This window comes from Lithobates pipiens, unplaced genomic scaffold, assembly GCF_037356315.1.
Source record: "Lithobates pipiens isolate NorthernLeopardFrog02 unplaced genomic scaffold, aLitPip1_a1.2 Scaffold_16, whole genome shotgun sequence".
In the NCBI taxonomy this organism is placed as follows: domain Eukaryota; kingdom Metazoa; phylum Chordata; class Amphibia; order Anura; family Ranidae; genus Lithobates; species Lithobates pipiens.
In genome coordinates, this window is record NW_027507748.1 from 471,124,410 (window position 1) to 471,145,137 (window position 20,728).

At 42.7% G+C, this 20,728-nt stretch overlaps 1 protein-coding gene across 1 annotated transcript in view; it reads left to right on the plus strand.

Annotated features, from left to right (window-relative positions):
* The first annotated feature begins 1,784 nt into the window (after positions 1 to 1,784).
* The window catches only part of METTL21C (methyltransferase 21C, AARS1 lysine), a 65,566-nt gene continuing 46,622 nt past the window's right edge, over positions 1,785 to 20,728 (plus strand). The window contains exon 1 of the mRNA XM_077482933.1: positions 1,785 to 1,874. The gene's annotated coding sequence lies outside the window, so the exon portion shown is untranslated. The remainder of the gene's footprint in view (positions 1,875 to 20,728) is intronic.

Here is a 20,728-nt window from a genome sequence, read left to right on the forward strand (position 1 = left end):
AGAGCTTTTCATTGGAAAATGCGACCGTGTGTATGCTCCATTGGAATTTAGCTGTCCGAATTTCCGCCAGCCAAAAACTGATAGCACATTCTCAATTTTCCCGACGGATGTGATGGCGTTAGATTTCTTTTTTTTAAGCTTTTTTTTCCAGTTTATATTCACCTGTTGATCCTGTCACTTTGTTTACCAGACCAAGCTGTCCAGCAAAAGTTGAGTGTTGAGACAAACTATATAACCCTGACAGGGGTGCTTACAGTGGTTCTTTTTATTCATTTATATTAAACCTTTATCCCAAAAAGGAAAATACAATTGTTGCTGTAAAGCCCCGTACACACGAGCGGACTTTTCAACATCCAAAGTCCGTCAGACCGAGTCCGTCAGACTATCCGATCGTGTGTGGGCTGCAACGGACTTTAGCTTCGCAAAAGTCTGACGGACTTTAGAAATGAAGCATGCTTTAAATTTTCCCGACGGAACTCCGCCGGACCCGGTCCCCTTCGAAAAATCCGCTCGTGTGTATGCTACTCCGACAGACTAAAACCGACGCTAGGGCAGCTATTGGCTACTGGCTATGAACTTCCTTATTCGAGTCGGGTCGTACGTCATCACGTTCGAATCCGTCGGAGTTTAGTGTGATCGTGTGTGGCCAAGTCCGTTCGGCCGAAAAGTCTGTCAGAACTCCGGCGGAACTCCTTTGGAAGTCTGTCGGACATAAGTCCTCTCGTGTGTACGGGGCTTTACTGTCTAAAAAGTGTTTTCATGTGTTTGTCAAGTCCATCTAAAGCTTCTAGTAAACCTAATCAGTGCTGCTGTCCATAGGTGTGTCTGTTGCTCCTTCTTAAAGAGTGGAGACACCCAAAGACAAGAAGTGTGTTACTGGCTGGATCATTAGGTAAAAATAAAGAAAAAAGGCCTAAAAAAAGAAAACTAATACAGACACTAAATTTAAGGATTGGTAAACTGCAAAACCATACATTTTTGTTTTTGGATTTCATACCATTTTAAGCTTGGAGATACATAGAAGAGACACAAGCTACCTGCATATTGCTTTTGTTTTTCACCCAGGGACCGCAATGACCACTCTACTTGTCTAGTCTGTGGCAAACGAATGTTCTGGGAACAACATTTTTTGGACGACAAAACTATTTATTCTTGATATTCTCAGTTCTGCTTTCTTTCATAGCAGACAAAGAGAGATGCCTCATTTTGGATACTACATATGTGAAAGCTTATTGCAGAAAATAAATACACTTGGGTTGCTTTACTAAAGGTAAGTAGACTGTTCACTTTGAAAGGTAATTTTCACTTTGCAAAAGAATTTCGCTCAATAAATGAGGCGAAGCTCATCTGACTTCCATCATCTAATTACGTACAAGAAAAAAATACAGTTCTTTTTATTTTTCTTGGATATGATTGGGTGAAATTTTACCGTGTTTTCTAAGCTAAGTAAAAAGTTTCTTGCAAAGTGTCAAACAAGTGCAAGTGACTGAGTTTGTTTTTTTTCACAAAATCTAACAAACAAAAATCATATCAGTATTATTCTTTGTATCTGGCTGCGTTTTTTGTCTTTCCTGATGATGGTGCATTACATCATGAAACATTTTTATCTGAATTATTTTTGAATCATTACATATGAAATGACTAGTGCTGCCAAATGACTGAATGTCAGGTAAGAGCAGACAATACTTCTTGGTGTTGGAATGCACATGACAACAACTCTGATTGAAGCAGATTGTGGTGGTCTCAGTCCAGCCCCATTCATTTTAATGTGTCCTGGGAAAAGAACTGTCACAGCTGTGAGATAGAAGCATTGGAGAGTGTCAGCCTCTAGAGCCAGTGCCATTCCCCAGGATCTCTGTATTGGAACCACTTAGGTATGTAAAACTGCAGTATGGTAAACAACTGGCTGATTTCTTCTCAATTAGCAATGTTGACTGCATATAATCAAAACTTAAAAATATAATATATGAAATATTCATTTCGTGCATATAAACTGCTTATCTCCACAAACTTTTTTTCAAACACTAAAACAATTTCTGATTTTTTTAATTTTTTTTTTTTATGTGAGTTAATTCATCTGAATATCTTTACCAGCATGCTGGGAATATTATGACAACTTAAATTCCAAGACAGCAAAAAATATATGTGCATTTAGACAGCAAGGTTGCTAAAAAATACTTTATTTGTTCTGTAAGTTCAAACTGTTGGGGTCCACTAATAATAAATCCATATTCTGTAGCCTCAATGAACTGGTTAATAGATCTACTCTAGATCATTTTTGCCATGTATTTTCTTTGTGCTATGTATTGCACATGTGGAAATAAGCATGAGCTATGTACATTAATATATTTACACGCATATTGCTGTTGTTTATAAACCTAAACCTAAATATAAACATAACACGAAAGAGGCTCAGAGCCCAATGGATCACTTACAAGCTGCTTTTTTAAATCTGCCTCCCTCTGATACATACTGTCATTGGAGAGATGTTTTGTAGCATTGTAAATTTTTGGCCATGTAATAGAGTAACATGATTGCAGCAAAAATGGAAATCATTCAAATTTATGAAAATTTCAAAATTCACACCTTACCATAGAGGCGTCAAGGCATTATTAAACCCAAAAAGCAAACATTTATTATATTGCAACTTACCAATTCTTAGATGTGTAGGGCTGAATTTGTTTTCTTTTTGTTAGGCTTTCTTCTATTTTGATATGCTGATCCTGCCAATAAATCTGTTGCCTTTCCAAAGCACTCCTGCAGAATGTATCAGTTCACGTGGATGAGACAAACCATTTATGACAGGGGTGATTAAAATGATCAGCTTTTATTATTATTATTTATACATGTAAACCCTTTATCCTTAAAAGTAAAATATTTTTGTGAGTGTCTATAAAGTGTGGGCTGGAGTTCGGTTTCAATTTGTTAGTGTATTTCAATTTACTAGTACATCTAACCTATACCACCCCCCCCCCCCTAAAAAAATTATAATGCTGCTGTCCAGCTTGTGAAAACTGATAATGCTTGCTGTTTACTTGTGAAAACACCAAGTAAAAACAGAGGGAAAAATTCCTAAAAAGAGAAAACGAATGCAATCACCACATCTAATGATTGGTAAACTGCAATATATTACATTTTTGGTTTTGGGTTTACTACTACTTTAAGATTAAAACTGTTAATAACATCTGAAATGTGTCTGTCTGGAATACTTATATCAATAAATGTTCAAGGTCAGATATCATCTCTATATGCTATTCTGTGATAGCTGAGAGTATTCATTCATTGTATTGTTTGTCATATGTAACAAATTATTGTTTTGTATTTGTCCAAAGCTGAATGTGACACTACAATATCCTAATTCTCCAAAATAATCCCTACACATTCACTACCTGATGGTCCTGTAATTTTTCATGAAATAGTTTCTTATGCCGCGTACACACGGGCGGATTGTATGGCGTACTTAGTCCGTCGAAACACATTTCAGCGGACAATCCGCTCGTGTGTGGGCTTCAGCGGACTTTTTCAGCGTGCAGTCCGGAGTACTAAGTATTTCGGTTTTTTCGAAATTCTGTCCGTCGTACTTTGGTTTCAGCGGACAATACGGTCGTCAGTATGCTAGTTCGACGGACTAAGAATGGCGCATGCCCAGAAAGGATTTACACGGCGGAAGGGTGCTTTGCTGTGTCTTGGACTTCCTATTTCTAGTCCCGTCGTACGTGCTGTAGACGTCATCACGCAAGCTTTCGACGGACTGTTTGTGTATCCGTGTGTGGTCAAGTCCGTTCAGTGGAAAGTACTACGGACTGCCCGTCGGATTGTATGACGGGCTAAGTATGCCATACAATCCGCTCGTGTGTACGCGGCATAAGTGTGTTTTTCTGCCTCCTTGTAATGTCCTCTGTGAGCTCCTGGACCTCTCCTATTCCCCCTATATCTGTTTGTTTGAAACAAGCTATATATCGGGGCAGCCCATCCATTAAGGGCGCACAGGTGCCGCCCCCCCCATCCATGCGTCCGGGCCCTTTGCAGGACGCCGGATTCATGGATTTCAATGGGGGGGGTATTTTTTTGAAGCATCCGATTAGAGCCAGAGGCTCTAATAGGCTTCAAATAGGGTGGGCTAGGCACAGAGAATGTGAACTGTGCCCACCCAGGTGTGTTACAGTAGTGCAAAAATATTTGCTACTGTAACACTGATCCTCCTCCCAGCCAATCAGGAAGCAGGTCTTGAGACCTGTCACCCGTTTGGCTGAAAGGACAGGCAATCCTATTGGATGCATAGGAGGAGGGAAGGAGAGGTGAAAGCTGTCGTGATGTAAGAGAGGACACAGGACCCGCTGCCTGCTGCCTGCCACCTGCCACCTAGATGGGGTAAGTGCCGGACCGACCGGCAGACAGCAAGCGGGGATGGTTATTTGCTGCCCCCCCAAAAAAAAAACACCAGCCGCCACTGCTATGTGTGTATGTATGTACACTACACATTCAATAGTCCCAGGGCTGTCTATATTAATATTGATTTGACCCTGGGCAACCATTTTGTTGCCCCCCCCAACATCCCAAAAAACAAACAAAGCCGGCTAAGCTGGGTTACCGTGGAAGCACAAGAAGCCCTTATCATTGCAGCAGCTTCATCCCTCCACATTTAGTCCATGCTCTGTACTCTCTGGTAGTCCAACATACGGCAGTGGGCTTTTGCTGGCACAGGCTCTCTCTCTCATATGGCATCTGCAGCATGGTCCTCTAACACACTCTGCCTGGATAGCCAACTTGAGGAGCAAACTTTGCCTGGTGAAATATGGTTCTCCCTTCCTTACTGCTGCAAAGCTTGGTGGGGGGTGGAATTTTTCCTCCATTATTTTCAATGGTCAACCTTTTCTGGCTCACTGGTCACACAGCATACTCTCCTCCTGCTTATTATCATGTACCCCAGTCAATCTCAATGCTCCAAGTTACCCACTTTACTCACATACTCCTAATTACTCCAAATAACTTACAGTACCCCTAGTTACTTCAGATTATTCACAAATACCCCAAATTCCAAGATACTCAAACATTACTCCCCAATACTCCAAGTTACTCCAAATTACTCGCAGTACTCCAGGCTACATCAGGTCACTCACAGCACTCCAAATTACTCCAGACCACTCCCAATGGCCCAAGTTACTTACAATGTCTTAAGTTACTCCCTATTCTCACAAAACTCCAATTTACTCCAAATTACTCCCAGTACTCCAAGCTACTTGAAATACTCCAAGTTACTCTCAGTACTCTAAGTTGCTCCAAATTACCCCCAGTACTCCAAGTTACTCCCGTTACTCCCAGTACTCCAAGTTACTCCACATTAAGCCCAGTACTAAAAGTTACTCCCAGTATTTCAAGTTACTCTCAGTACTCCACGTTATTCCTGGTACACCAAGTTACTCCCAGTACTCCAAGTTACTCCCAACACTCCAAGTTGCTCCAAATTACACCCAATACTCCAAGTTACTCCTAGTACTCCATGTTTGTCCCAGTGCTCCGAGTTACTCCAAATTACTCCCGGTACTCCAAGTTACTCAGAGTGCTCCAACAATACTCCCTATACTCAATATACATAGTGCCTCAATTTTTCCCCTGATTCAGAACTCACAGCCCTCACGGTACCCCAGCTCTCCCACTTTCAGTCCTATCAGTGTGTCCAGCATACTCTAGGCATCCCTGCAGCTCCTCTGTGGCAGTACAGCAGTCAGTGGTGGAGTGTAATAATTATACAGCAGCCAGCAGCAGCTGTGTGTGTTTAACTAAAATACATTAGGGATATGCCACACTCACTGCCGAGCTGTCTGAGGTTGACAGGTGATCTACTAGTAAGCAGGCAGCTGAACGCACTGAGCACAGCCAGAGTGGGTGGAACCTGTTTGCCAGCCCCCCTCCCCATTCTCTACAGCCTTTATTCCCATTGGCTTGCAGTGCCACTTCCCACTGCCAGCTTAGGGAGGACCTTTTTCTAGGACCTGGTGTGAAGAACGCTGAAGACCGTGCAGTGTAACTGCCGGCATGCCCATCGCGCTGGATGAACTGCTTCTGTCAACACTTTTCTGCCCGCTTTACTGTCAGTGTGTCCCAACTTCTACGCCCTCAATCACAGCTTTTAAAGGCTCAAGGGGCAGCTGCTTTGGTCCCCACAACAATTACTGGGCACAGGGCACCTTCCCCTTTTGCCCTGGATTAAAGACAGCCCTGAATATTTCTTGTAAAAAAAAATGGTCCATATGTCCTAGTCCATCTTGGGAGCAAGCAGGGGGGGCTGATGTTCTTACACACAATGGAACAAGGAAGAATCAATGTAGCCACCCACCAACAGGAAGTTGAATCACAGTACCAAAAAAAAAAGGAATTTGGAGATTAGGAAGAGGCTGGGAGCAATAGAAGGTACTTTTTAAAGTTTTGAATACATACTTGAATATATATATTTTTTAAACCAGAGTTTAGTTTAGTCTCTTTAACTAGTGACTGCACAGAAGGTCTTGAGCTGTTAACAGACTCCACTTTAGAAAGGAATAGAAGGTCAAAGGTCAATTGACCAATCCGTCATAATATCAGCTAGTATTAGAAAAACATTTATTTTTAGCTTTGAAAACAACCAATCTGTTAGCACCAGAACCTGTGCAGCCCGCTTATCAAAAATCTATTTATACGTTGCATTGTTTAGACTGGAGCATAAATCAAAGACAAAAACAAAAGTCCAATTAGTCATGACAAATTCCAGCCCTAATGTCTATAGTTGGATAATGGTTTTCCTTGGCAAGAGTGCGAAGTATTTTTTTCTAGCATGCTGGTATCTGTAATGTGTCTACAAATAGAACCCCGTACAGTGGCTCAACTCAGACGGAGATTACCCCAGGTATATAAATCAATGAACCGGAGGTTAGAATTATGGAATTGTCAGAGTGGTCCTTATACTATCTGTCCAAATAAGAACATATGTATCCTATAAAATAATATACAGTATATACTACTATACAGTGACAGCAGCTGTTTATTTTTATTTATTTTTTGGGGGGGGGGGGGTGGCAAACAACCACTGCGCTCCCAATCCCACCCTTTTTTGAAGCCAATTAGAGCCTCAGGCTCTAATCACGTGCTTAAAAAAAAATAAAACCATTGAAATCCATGCGCCCGGTGCCAGGGGACCAGACGCATGGATTGGGGCACCCGTGTGCCCCTAATGAATGGGCCACCACTGCTACTATATCTGAAATACATTGTAGTTAAGAAATGCATGGTAGGCATGTTTAAATGGCAAGTAATAGGTTCCCATCTTATGGAATCCAATTGAAGAACAGGTATCCAGCCGTGTCTAGTTTATTTTCATGACCTCATCAACATTTGTCAGCAGGAAGGAATTGCCTACTACATTTCTAATGCCTCATACACACGAAACAATCCGGTGGAAAAGTCTGGCGGACTCAAGTCCGCCGGACAATCCGCCCGTGTGTAGGCTCCGGCGGACTTTTTTTACCCAAAAGTCCGGCGGACTAAGAAAGTATTTTTTCACTCCAATCTGTGCGCTGGACTCGCATTTCAGGGGACAGTACGGCCATGTGTGTGCCAGTTCGCCGTACTTTTGAAATGAACGGACTTTTCCCGCCCGGAGAAAAGTCCGCTCATTTTGAGTGCGTCTCCAGGTAGCCGGGGCCAGCGAAGGAGGCGTCGCTGGCCCCGTCACCTGGTATGGATTTAAAGGGGAATCCCTGCGTCGAAAAATCGGCGTGGGGTTCCCCCCTAGGTCTATATCAGACCCTTATCCAAGCACGCTATCCGGCCGGCCAGGAAAGGGAGTGGGGACGAGCGAGGATACGGGAACTGTGACATCATAATGGGCGGGGACATCATCCGGTGATGTCCCTATATAAGTCGCCGCACGCCACGTCCCTGCCATTTTGACTGGAGACAGTAACGAGGCAACATCTCCAGAAGAGAAGAAGAGAAGAACAGATGACGGTGGCAGCGGCGACAGAAGACTGGCAAGAAGAACCGAAGAGGGGGACAAGACCCCCGAAGTTGGAAGAAGAGGGCGGCGGCGAAGAAGAAAGCCGGGCTCCTCCGCTAGTAAAAGAGCTAGCAGAAGATAGCGGAGGAGTCTGGCAAAAAGACCCCTGAAGAAGGAAGAAGACCCCCGGAGCTGTGCAATAAACTATTTTAACCCTTGTGTGTTGTGTTTTTTTTTTTTTTACATTTTTTCACAGGTGAATGGGTAGGGGTACATTGTACCCCATACTCATTCACATAGGGTGGGGGGCCGGGATCCGGGGGCCCCCTTATTAAAGGGGGCTCACGGATTCCGATAAACCCCCCGCAGACTCCGACAACCCACCCCCTTTCCTGGCCGGCCGGGTAGCATACTCGGATAAGGGTCTGATATGGATCTTGGGGGGCCCCCCCACGCCGATTTTTCGGCATAGGGATTCCCCTTTAAGTCCATACCAGGTGACGGGGCCAACGACGCCTCCTTCGCTGGTCACGGCTACCTGGAGACGCGCTCAAAATGAGCGGACTTTCCTCCGCGTGTGTGTGCGAGTCCGTTCATTTCAAAAGTACGGCAGATAGTCCGGCGGACTTAGTACGCCGTATTAGTCCGCCACAAAAGTACTGTGTGTGGGCAGGTAGCTCGTTTGGAAAGTCCGGCGGACAGTCCGGCGGAAAGTCCGCCAGACTAAGTCCGCCGAATAGTCTGCTACGTGTGTATGCGGCATAATTGGCAGTAAATTTGTCAAAACTAGATTTCTGTCGCCATAAGAAAATGACATTGTATTAACAAGCAGAAGCCTCATAAGAGGACCATATTGTCAGCCATACACTTAACAATATGTCAATATAATGACTGCTCAGATGAACGATTGTGATCTTTTGACAATCAGTTACAATAAAAAGGTGTATTGTTCAAAAAACTATCATTTCCACTGCAACAAATCTATATACTGCTATTGCAGCTCTTAAGAACTACAGTGGTGTGAAAAAGTGTTTGCCCCCTTCCTCATTTCCTGTTCCTTTGCATGTTTGTCACACATAAGTGTTTTGGAACATCAAACCAATTTAAACAATAGTCAAGGACAACACAAGTAAACACAAAATGCAATTTGTAAATGAAGGTGTTTATTATTAAAGGTGAAAAAAAATCCAAACCATCATGGCCCTGTGTGAAAAAGTGATTGCCCCCTAAACCTAATAACTGGTTGGGCCACCCTTAGCAGCAACAACTGCAACCAAGCGTTTGCGATAACGTGCAATGAGGCTTTTACAGCGTCCTGGAGGAATTTTGGCCCACTCATCTTTGCAGAATTGTCCTAATTCAGTTACATTAGAGGGTTTTCGAGCATGAACGGCCTTTTTAAGGTCATACCACAACATCTCAATAGGATTCAGGTCAGGACTTTGGCTAGGCCACTCCAAAGTCTTCATTTTGTTTTTCTTCAGCCATTCGGTGGTGGACTTGCTGGTGTGTTTAGGATCATTGTCCTGCTGCAGAACCCAAGTTTGTTTCAGCTTGAGTACACGAACAGATGGTCGGACATTCTCCTTCAGGATCTCTTGGTAGACAGCAGAATTCATAGTTCCTTTTATCACGGCAAGTCTTCCAGGTCCTGAAGCAGCAAAACAGCCCCAGACCATCACACTATCACCACCATATTTTACTGTTGGTATAATGTTCTTTTATGAAATGCAGTGTTCCTTCTACGCCAGATATACTTGGACACACACCTTCCAAAGAGTTCCACTTTTGTCTCATCGGTCCACAGAATGTTGTCCCAAAAGTCTTGGGGATCATCAAGATGTGTTGTGGAGAAATTGAGACGAGCTTTGATGTTCTTTTTGCTCAGCAGTGGTTTTCTCCTTGGAACTCTGCCATGCAGAGTTCATTTTTGCCCAGTCTTTTCCTGATGGTGGAGGCATGAACGCTGACCTTAACTGAGGCAAGTGAGGCCTGCAGTTCCTTGGACGTTGTTGTGGGGTCTTTTGTGACCTCTTGGATGAGTCGTCGCTGCGCTCTTGGGGTAATTTTGGGCGGCCGGCCACTCCTGGGAAGGTTCACCACTGTTCCATGTCTTCGCCATTTGTGGATAATGGCTCTCACTGTGGTTCGCTGGATTCCCAAAGCTTTGGAAATGGCTTTATAACCCTTTCCAGACTGATAGATCTCAATTACTTTCTTTCTCAATTGTTCCCGAATTTCTTTGGGTCTCGGCATGATGTGTAGCTTTTAAGGATCTTCTGGTGGACCTTACTGTGTCAAGCAGCTCCTATTTAAGTGATGCCTTGATTGTGAACAGGTGTGGCAATAATCAGGCCTGGGTGTGGCTAGAGAAATTGAACTCAGGTGTGGACAACCACAGTTATAGTATGTTTTAACAAGGGGGGCAATCACTTTTTCACACAGGGCCATGATGGTTTGGATTTTTTTTCACCTTTAATAATAAACACCTTCATTTACAAATTGCCTTTTGTGTTTACTTGTGTTGTCCTTGACTATTGTTTAAATTGGTTTGATGTTCCGAAACACTTAAGTGTGACAAACATGCAAAGGAACAGGAAATGAGGAAGGGGGCAAACACTTTTTCACACCACTGTATATATTTAATAGGGAAGACCTTAGCCAAAGCCTTCTTAAAGCGGTTGTATACCCACACAATTATTTTTTTTTTAAACCTGTAAGGCAAAAGCATAATAAGCTAGTATGCACCGCAGACCCATCTAGTGGTGAATCCGCCACAGAGACCACTCTTATCGGAAAGCGGACAGCTGGCCAAAGAAGAGGCTAGCTGCTGCCATAACAATGATATTCCTCTTCAAAATTAGGACGTATATCAGCGTACAGTGGCCCATAAGTGATTAAATCATAATGACAACAGAAACTAGCCAAATGACCCTGATCAAAAGTTTACACACCCCAGTTCTTAATACCTTGTATTGCCCCCTTTAACATCAATGACAGCTCTTAAAAAGAGTAAACACAGTTGATTGATAATAAATGGCTTCAGCCAAACACTAACCATGAGTGAAAGAATAGTTTTTGCGTTATCATTCATGTTCTCTGCATAAATCCTGCCAGTGTATGTAAACTTATGAGCACAACTGTATATACACTAGAATATACACAGCTATAGGACCTATACTGTAATGGCGGTGATTAGCGACTCATAGTGGGAAAGTGATAGGGTGCTAAGAGACACTATCTGGGAGGGTCACTAACCGGCACTAATGTTGCTAGTGACACTAATACAGTGATAATACTGTACACTGACACTGAACTATTAACACTGACTAGGAAGGGGTTAACATCTAGGGGCAATCACGAGGTAACTGTGTGCCTAATAATGTGTAATGTGCGCTGCTTTTACTGTACTATCTGGCTGTTTTTTCAGAAATAGCCCAATCGCTGTTACCTGTACCCTGTTATTGTAAATACTGAAAATTTTGTGTGGCTGGAAACAGCTCAAAATCATTGGTTGAAATCAGCTGCCAGACTTGTGCTGCATCTAATCAATTATACAGTGTATAGAAAATTGCACATATACCTTGACACATAGATATATTGTGGCAGGGTGAGCCTGTGCCACTGTGTGATGAAGCAGGTTAAACCAGATTTTGCATGAAGCAAACACACTAATGGCAGAGGTTCTTATGAGAGCCAGAGCCCCTCCCTCCCGAGGGTGTCAATGTGTGAAGGGAGGCTTGAGAGGTGCTGGTGTACACCTTGGTGTCCAGGTTGGGACAGAGCAAGGTCCGAGCCTGAGAGTTCATGAGGGACAGAGCAACTAGGAAGCTGTAGAGGGAGTCTATGAGGGACAAAGCAACTAGGAAGCTGTAGAGAGAGTCCATGAGGGACAGAGCAGCTAGTAAGCTGTAGAGAGAGTCCATGAGGGACAGAGCAGCTAGGAAGCTGTAGAGAGAGTCCATGAGGGACAAAGCAACTAGGAAGCTGTAGAGAGAATCCATGAGGGACAAATCAGCTAGGAAGCTGTAGAGAGAGTCCATGAGGGACAGAGCAGCTAGGAAGCTGTAGAGAGAATCCATGAGGGACAAATCAGCTAGGAAGCTGTAGAGAGAGTCCATGAGGGACAGAGCAGCTAGGAAGCTGTAGAGAGAGTCCATGAGGGACAGAGCAGCTAGGAAGCTGTAGAGAGAGTCCATGAGGGACAGAGCAGCTAGGAAGCTGTAGAGAGAGTCCATGAGGGACAGAGCAGCTAGGAAGCTGTAGAGAGAGTCCATGAGGGACAAAGCAAATAGAAAGCTGTAGAGAGAGTCCATGAGGGACAGAGCAGCTAGGAAGCTGTAGAGAGAGTCCATAAGGGACAAAGCAAATAGGAAACTGCAGAGAGAGTCCATGAGGGACAGAGCAGCTAGGAAGCTGTAAGGAAGATGCAGAGCTGAGGTTCAGTGTTTGTGCATAAACACCTGGATGTATTTCATGGTCTGGAAAAAAGTAGTGAAGAGTCAGGAGGACCTTGAACAGGTACTGAGAACCCCCTGCGTAGAAAGACATACCTTTATGAAATAAAAGTGGTCAGGAAAGCCCTGAAAACTATATCTGGTGTGGAGTAAACCTACTGTTTTGGCACTATCATTGAGCTAAGAAACCTTGACGTCTCACAATACATATATTAAAAAAACATGAAAAAAATAGGGGGAAAAAACTCCACTATAAGTTCCAAGTGAACTTTAAAAGCAGAAATTCAGCTGTGAGATATGCACAGTAAATAATAAACAATTGTAATTAGAGCTGTGCTAAAATACCAATCCAAGTTGTAATACATGCATCAAACAAACAATCAAATTCATAGAAAAAAGAAAAGAGAAAAAGAAAACGTCTTTATGTGAAAAGATCAGCCCTATTGGGCAATCATTGAATATTAAATCACCAATGCAAATAATGTGAAATAGAAAATTAGTTTTTTTTTTTAATATACTGTAAGGTCTAAGTTGTGATGAGAAGAATCCTTCCAATGATATTGACACCGTCCAACACTCAAATTAAAGTGTGACCTCCACCATATAAATTTCTCATTTACCAACTTATATGGACTTTCTATAACAGGAGGTCAGACATTCTTGCGGCTTATACCCAGCCAGGGCCTTTATCCATCCTGGAGGGGTATGATGATGGCGACTCCCACCTGTGTACAGATTCCCAAGAGAAAAGGGTCAGCCACAATCTCAGCTAAAATTCAGCTGGAACCCTCCACAGAGCCCATGCAGCACAAAATCCACCCTCAGGGTATCGCGCCCATTAGAGTTCCCCAAAAAAATATATAAGGGTTGCCATAGTGTAAAAACATATAAAACGTTAATGGAACTAAAAAAATTGCACTAGAAGAAGAAGCATTAAAACGACATTGGAAATACACAAGCTGCCAGTTCACAACGCCTGTACTTCTGGGAACAGAGAAGCGAGGTGACGTCAGCACATCGCTCCGACCGATGCGTTTCGTCACACACCGATGACGTCCTGGGCATATTAAAAAAACGCTTAGAAATTCCCTGCAGGACATACATGTTTAATCTATGTGAAATTGTAATCTTCTTATAAATGATTTTGCCAGCATGTGTCAAGTTTCTAAACATAGTATTTATAATCAGGGGTTAACCCTCATAATAATAATGTGTACATTGTCAGTTCATCCAGCGCATTTGGTTTTCCCACCATATTCGTTAAAGCCTGAAGATGGTAATGCATAAAAATTGCAGTGAATTAAATGTAGCAAGCATTAGTTGTGGCACTAACAGTCATTTTATGGTCAATGTCTCTTAGGTCACATATCCTGTATGGATTTTATTAACTATTAAATGAAATTTCAATTCCGAACACCCAACTCATGAAATCATATATATTGGCTGGTACTTGAATTTCTATGTGTGTTCATAAAGATGTGCACATGGGCAGTACCATATCCCTCTGTGCATTGTTCACTGAGGCTTTTTACAAATTAGGAGTTTTACAATATTCATTATCTATAACTGGGTGTGCTTGATGCAGTTTTATTACCTTATGGTATAGTGTAACAGTGGTTAGAGAGAATATACAGAAACAAATGGAGATGGGTTTGCATTGACACTCTTTCCTTGTTTCCAATTCCCCAGCTTTGCAGCTCCTTAGCCATAAGATTTAAAGAATATGTTACCTCAACATTTCATATTCCCCATATGTGTCTTTCTATATCATAAATTGTGTTATAAAGTATCCATTTTTTTTTAGTATTTCTTCCTTTGTATGAAATACCTGGTGATCCTGCCAGTCCCCCTGTTTTCCTATTTCAAACTGACCACGCTAGGCCTACGAGTACATCCATCCCAGCATGGATAGTTTTCTGGCTGTGCTGGGAGCAAAAAATAGTCCCCCCTATGTGATATATATACATTGCAAGAATTATAAGAAACTTTGTTGCAGATTCCTACTTTTTGTTATTCTGAAGAAATCACTGTTTGTTCCTTTGTGCCAAGTGGGACTAATGGGAGTGGTTTCATGATTATCAGCCAGCTGTGTAGCTGCAGAGCACTAATGAGTAAATCTGCTGGACCTGCATCCCTTTAGACGTATTCCTATTGGGAGTATCTCACCAAAAATTACATTTTCGTTGCAGGGGATGCCTGAAATCCCACTTGTATCTTAGGCAGACTGCTGGGAAAATTGGTGAGCCAATCACACAAGCAGGAAATTATGTTTCTGGGGGTGTTCTGTACACATTATGTATACAGGACACCTCCAGGCAGCCATAAGGCAATGCATTTTCAGAAAATTACAGCAGCTGCAGATTGAAAAGGAAAGGTCATTTTTAATAACGTTCAGGCTGGGTTCACATCTAAGCCACATGCGGCTTACAGCAGGGGTCCGGTGCGTCCCCATTCACCGTTTTAAGGTCTGATTTAAGCCCAGATGTTTGGCTGAATTTGGACCTGAAACAGACCAAAAGACCCACAAGACCCCTGCGCAAATGCGCACTGGAGCCACAGCGGAGATATGTGAACCGGCTCGATAGAGAGCCGGTCACAATCTTCTGATATTGAGAATTGGATGCGGAGAAACCGCATCCAATTTGCACTAGTGTGAAACCAGCCTCAATTACAATATGATGTCGCAATTGTATACGCTATATTATTTTTTCGTTAGTTGCTATTTTTTTTCCCTGCGAAAGTGGAGTTACCCTTTCAGCTTCTTCAACCACTTAAGGACAGAGCCTCTTTTTGAGATGTGTTGTTTACAAGTTTAAAATGGCGGTCGTTGCAAATCTGTTTGTCAAACCGTATTTGAGCAGTGGTCTTACAAGCACACTTTTTTTGGAAAAAATACACTTATTGAATTAAAAAATAAGACAACAGTAAAGTTAGCCCAATTTATCTTTAGCTAATTTCTTGAGGTCTAATGAATTGTATGATGTTTGGCGTTGTAGACATGCCTGTGAGAGGGACTACTCTTTCTACTCTTACAGGCATCGCTCCTACAGTAGAATTGACTTGTTTTTGTCGGACAGGTGGCTTCTACAAAAAATCTCCAAGACCAAAATGAATGCGATATCGTGGTCAGATCACGCTTCAGTTCTGGTCCAGGTCGCAGATAACAACCTCGCATCCTCCACTTATTTGTGGAGAGCGAATGCTCACATAATTCAAGATCCTAACACTAAGTCCGTACTGGACAGCTACCTCTCCAAATTTTTTCGTCTCAACGCCACTCCTGATGTCACACCGTCCACGGTGTGGAATACTCACAAGGCATATATTCGTGGCATTTTTATTCAATTAGGGGCTAGAGCGAAGAGGCAGAGGCAGCAGCGATTAGACGAGCTTTTGAAAAATATCGAAGCCCTAGAGGGCTTACACAAAACACATCCTTCCCCTGATCTTCATTTTAAACTCACTAACTTGCATCATGATCTTAGACTTCTCCTATTACAAAAATTTGAACAAAAGGAAAGAAGACTGAAGTTGTCCTTCTACTCTACTGGTAACAAGGCGGGTAAAGCCTTGGCCCGTTAGACTACGGGGACAGCGCTTCAAATCCAAAATTCCCTATTTGATAGACCCAACATCTAACGCTAAAGAGCAGGATCCCCAGAAAATTGCAGACTCCTTTAGCGATTATTATGCGTCCTTATATAACCTGGCCGAAGACATGTCTATCCCGCAGCCTTCTGGGGTTGACATTGATAATTTTTTGGCGACAGTGAACATACCTAAACTAAGTCCTTCTCAGTTGGATGAGCTGAACTTGCCCTTTACAGTAGACGAAATATTTAAAGCTATCACATCTTTACCAAATAACAAATCCCCTGGTCCCGACGGGCTAACTGGGGAATATTACAAAGCATTTATGCCTATCCTGGGACCCCATTTGCTTGAGGTCTTCCAAGGAGCCGCTGCCTCATCTCTCTTCCCTTCAGAAATGCTGGAGGCAATTATAGTAACTCTGCCTAAACCTGGTAAAGCTCCTGACGTGCCTCAGAACTTTAGGCCTATATCGTTATTGAATAATGATTTGAAATTGTATGCCAAAATGTTAGCTTTACGACTGATGTCAATTTTGCCTACGTTAATAGATCCTGATCAGTCAGGGATTACAATGGGCAGACAGACCTCAGATGCCACCAGGCAAGTCATTGACATCATCAGTCTAGCAAAAAGACAGCGAACGCCTTCTCTGCTCCTGGTGCTGGATGCAGAGAAGGCGTTCGATAGGGTCCACTGGGTCTACTTGGCCAAGGTATTAGAGAAATTTGGCTTTAGAGGCCACATCCTCACATCTATACTTGCACTCTACACTTCGCCTTCAGCTAGAGTATACACCTCAGGTATATTATCAAAGCCCTTTAACATTACGAACGGCACCCGACAAGGATGTCCAATGTTTCCTTTAATTTTTAATATGCTTATGGAACCCCTGGCCGCGAAATTCAGGCAATACCCCAATATACAGGGATTCAATGTAAAAGGCCGTAAGCATGTTATCAGTTTGTTTGCTTATGACGTGATACTTATGCTTACACTCCCAAAGAACTCCCTACTCCATGCAACGGCTCTTCTGACTCAATATAGCAAGATCTCATACTACAAAGTCAATAACACTAAATCCTATATCCTAGATTTAGGCACATCTCTACAGGAGAAACAACATATACAAAATACTTATCCTTTTATATGGCAGGACTCTGGGATCTCTTATCTAGGGATTACACTTACCTCCTGTCCTGACCATCTCTTCAAAGCCAATTATCTACCACTAGAAAATAAACTGCTGTTAGGATTTCAAACCTTAAAAAAGCACTTTCTCTCATGGTTGGGTCGCTTGGCGGCGTTTAAAATGCAAATCCTAACGCAACTGCTTTACATATTTCGCACTGTCCCAATCCCAGTCAACAAATCCTTCTTTGCGAGACTACAATCACTATTATTGAAATTTCTTTGGGAAGGTAGAAGGGCAAGGTGCGCATTCGGTAACTTGACTAGGTCTAGGAAAGCGGGAGGTATGAGCCTACCAGTGATAGCAGACTACTACAGGTCCGCTGTCCTAGCACAGGTCAAGAAGTGGATGGTTGCCCATCCCTCCTCGCTTTGGGGTGAACTAGAGCAGACAATTGTACCAGGCGGAAATCTTTCTAACTACGTTATGGCTTACCCATATATGTCACAGGCCCCAAGGGATGTCCCACTCCCTGTAGTTGCCTCCCTACAGGCTTGGAAATATTTAACGTTGCACAAACCAATAGAAGGTCCAACCTCGGTTATGCATGTCCCTCTCCGGGTTCTAACACTTTTAATTCCAGATTTGTCCTTGGATAGGTGGTACAAATCGGGAATCCTGTGTATATGTGATTTATACAGCAGCAGTACAATTAAGTCTTTTGTAGCTATGCAAGAGGAGTACGGACTACCACACATGGAATTCCTCTCCTATGCACGAGTTAAATCGCTCCTCAATAGTACCACCATATCACCTTATGAATTACATTGGAAAGTCAAGAAATATCTAACTTCTAATGAAAGGTGTAGAGGCGGCTCTTTATTTTACAATAGCTTACAGGATAAAACAGTATTCCAAAAAACCAAATCTATGCTAGCATGGGAAAGAGACTTAGGTATCCCCATTTCCAATACACAATGGAGCAAAGCTATCCAATATACACACTCAGCTACAAAATGCACCTCCCTATGGGAACTTTCGCACAAAATCATACATAGATGGTACCTAACCTCACATCGTATTGCTAAGTTTAGCCCCTCTGTTTCTCCCCTCTGTTGGAGAAAGTGCTCCCAAAGTGGAACTTTGATCCATGTTTTATGGGAGTGTAGTAAGTTGGCTGGGTTTTGGACAGAGGTTCTTAAGATATTCCATCAGGTAACTGGCATGTCATTACCACACCCCCCTTCCCTTGTGTTATTGAATGTAGGCATTGAGGACATTCCACCACCGCTTAGGCAATTCACAACCCATTTTTTTTTTAGCAGCCAAACTAACTATCCTTAGGCCGCGTACACACGGGCGGACTGTTCGTCCAACTTTGTCCGCTGAACAGTGTTTCAGTGGACAGTCCGCTCGTGTGTGGGTTTCAGCGGACAGTTTCAGCGGACAGTCTGACGAACAAAGTTTTTCGGAATTTCCGTAAGACTGTCCGCTGAAACTTGTTTTGAGCGAACAGTCCGCTCGTGTGTAGGCTTGTTCGGCAAACTAAGTCTCGCGCATGCTAAGAAAGAATTTACACGGCGAAGGTTGCATTGCAGTGTATCGGACGCCGAATTTCTCGTCCCGTCGTACGTGCCGTTCACGTCATCGCGCAAGTTTTCAGCGGACTGTTCGTTCGTCGTGTGTGGTCAAGTCCGCTCATGCAAATTTTGAACGGACTGTTTGTCAAACTGTTTGACGAACCTAGTTGGGCGGACAGTCCGCCCGTGTGTACGCGGCCTTAGAGTTTGGAAATCGCCAGAGCCCCCGGATCTGCAGGAGGCTCTGCGAACCCTGTCTATTCACTACACATATGAGCTAACATTGGCATCTAACTCAGGGAAAAGGGCAGCATTCTTGAAAGATTGGCAACCTTGGGTAGATTGGTACGAATCTCACAAATTGTTGTAAGAACAGTCTATGCATGCATTTTCTAAAAGGCCTCTCTCATAGGACAGACTCCCCTTCTCCCCGAGCCCTTTTACAGCTCCAAATCCCTATTCCTTCCCCCTCCCCCGTTACTTATATTTGTTTTTATTTTGGGTTACTGCATTATTGAATGACTCTCGTTTCTGGTACTACTAGACAGTCTATATCTAGATGTTGCCCACTTTGGCCTTCTGATTCATGACTGACCGGAGACCAGGCCTTCTTGCCTCTTGGGTGCAGCTAGTTCCCAGTTGGGGCGCCCATGGGGCGGGAGAGCTAAGAGTGTTAGCAAATAAGGTCATTTATTTAGCAATGACAGGAACTAACACTGTATATGGTCTGGATGTGCATATACTTTTGCCTCTACAATTGGCACTATCCTCTTTTGTCATCAAGAATGTCAATTGCGCTTTTGTTTTCTTTTTTTTTTTATCTTTTTCTATGTAACATGTAACAATTAATCTGTAACCCTATGTTGTTGTTAAACTATGAAAATTTCTTGAATAAAAACTATTGAACTTAAAGTTAGCCCAATTTGTTTTAATATTGTGAAAGATAATGTTACGCTGAGTACATTGATACCCAACATGTCACGCTCCAAAATTGCGCCTGCTCATGGAATGGCCACAAACTTTTACCTTTAACCACTTCGCATCCAGGCCAATTCTGACATTTCTCTCCTACATGTAAAATTCCAATTTTTTTGCTAGAAAATTACATAGAACCCCCAAACATTATATATGTTTTTTTTAGCAAAGACCCTAGAGAATACAATGGCGCTCTTTGCAACTTTTTATCTCACACGGTATTTGCGCAGCAATTTTTCGAACATGTTTTTTTCAGAAAACAAAACAGTTTCATACTTAAAAAAAACAAAACAGTAAAGTTAGCCCAATTTTTTTGCCTAATGTGAAAGAGGAGGATACGCTGCGTAAAGAGATACCCAACATGTCATGCTTAAAAATTGCACGCGCTCGTGCAATGGCGCCAAACTTTGGTATTTAAAAATCCCCATAGGCAATGCTTTAAATTTTTTTACTGGTTACATATTTTAGGTTACAGAGGAGGTCTAGGGCTAGAATTATTGCTCTCTCTCTAACGTTCGCGGTGATACCTCACATGTGTGGTTTGAACACCGTTTTCATATGTGGGCGGGACTTACGTATGCGTTCGCTTCTGTGTGTGAGCTCACGGGGACAGGGGCGCTTTAAATTTTTATTTTTTTTATTGTTCATTTTATTTTTATTTTTTTAGTTTTACACTTAATAAAAAAATAAATAAAAAAGATTGATGACTTTTTTTCCTATTACAAGGAATGTAAACATCCCTTGTAATAGGAATATGGCATGATCGGACATATTTACAGTGAGATATGGGGTCAATAAGACCCCATATCTCACCTCTAGGCTGGAAAGAATAAAAAATAAAATAAAACCGATCCTGGCTTCCTAGTCAGATCGGCGCCGTTAATTTGAATACAGAGGCCGGGCGTGACGTCATAACATCGCGCCCGGCCTCCGAACGATCATAGAGACTCCAGGGACGATGTAGTCCGCCGGAAATCTCTATGATAACTTGCTGGGGCCGGCGGATCCTGTGACCGACTCA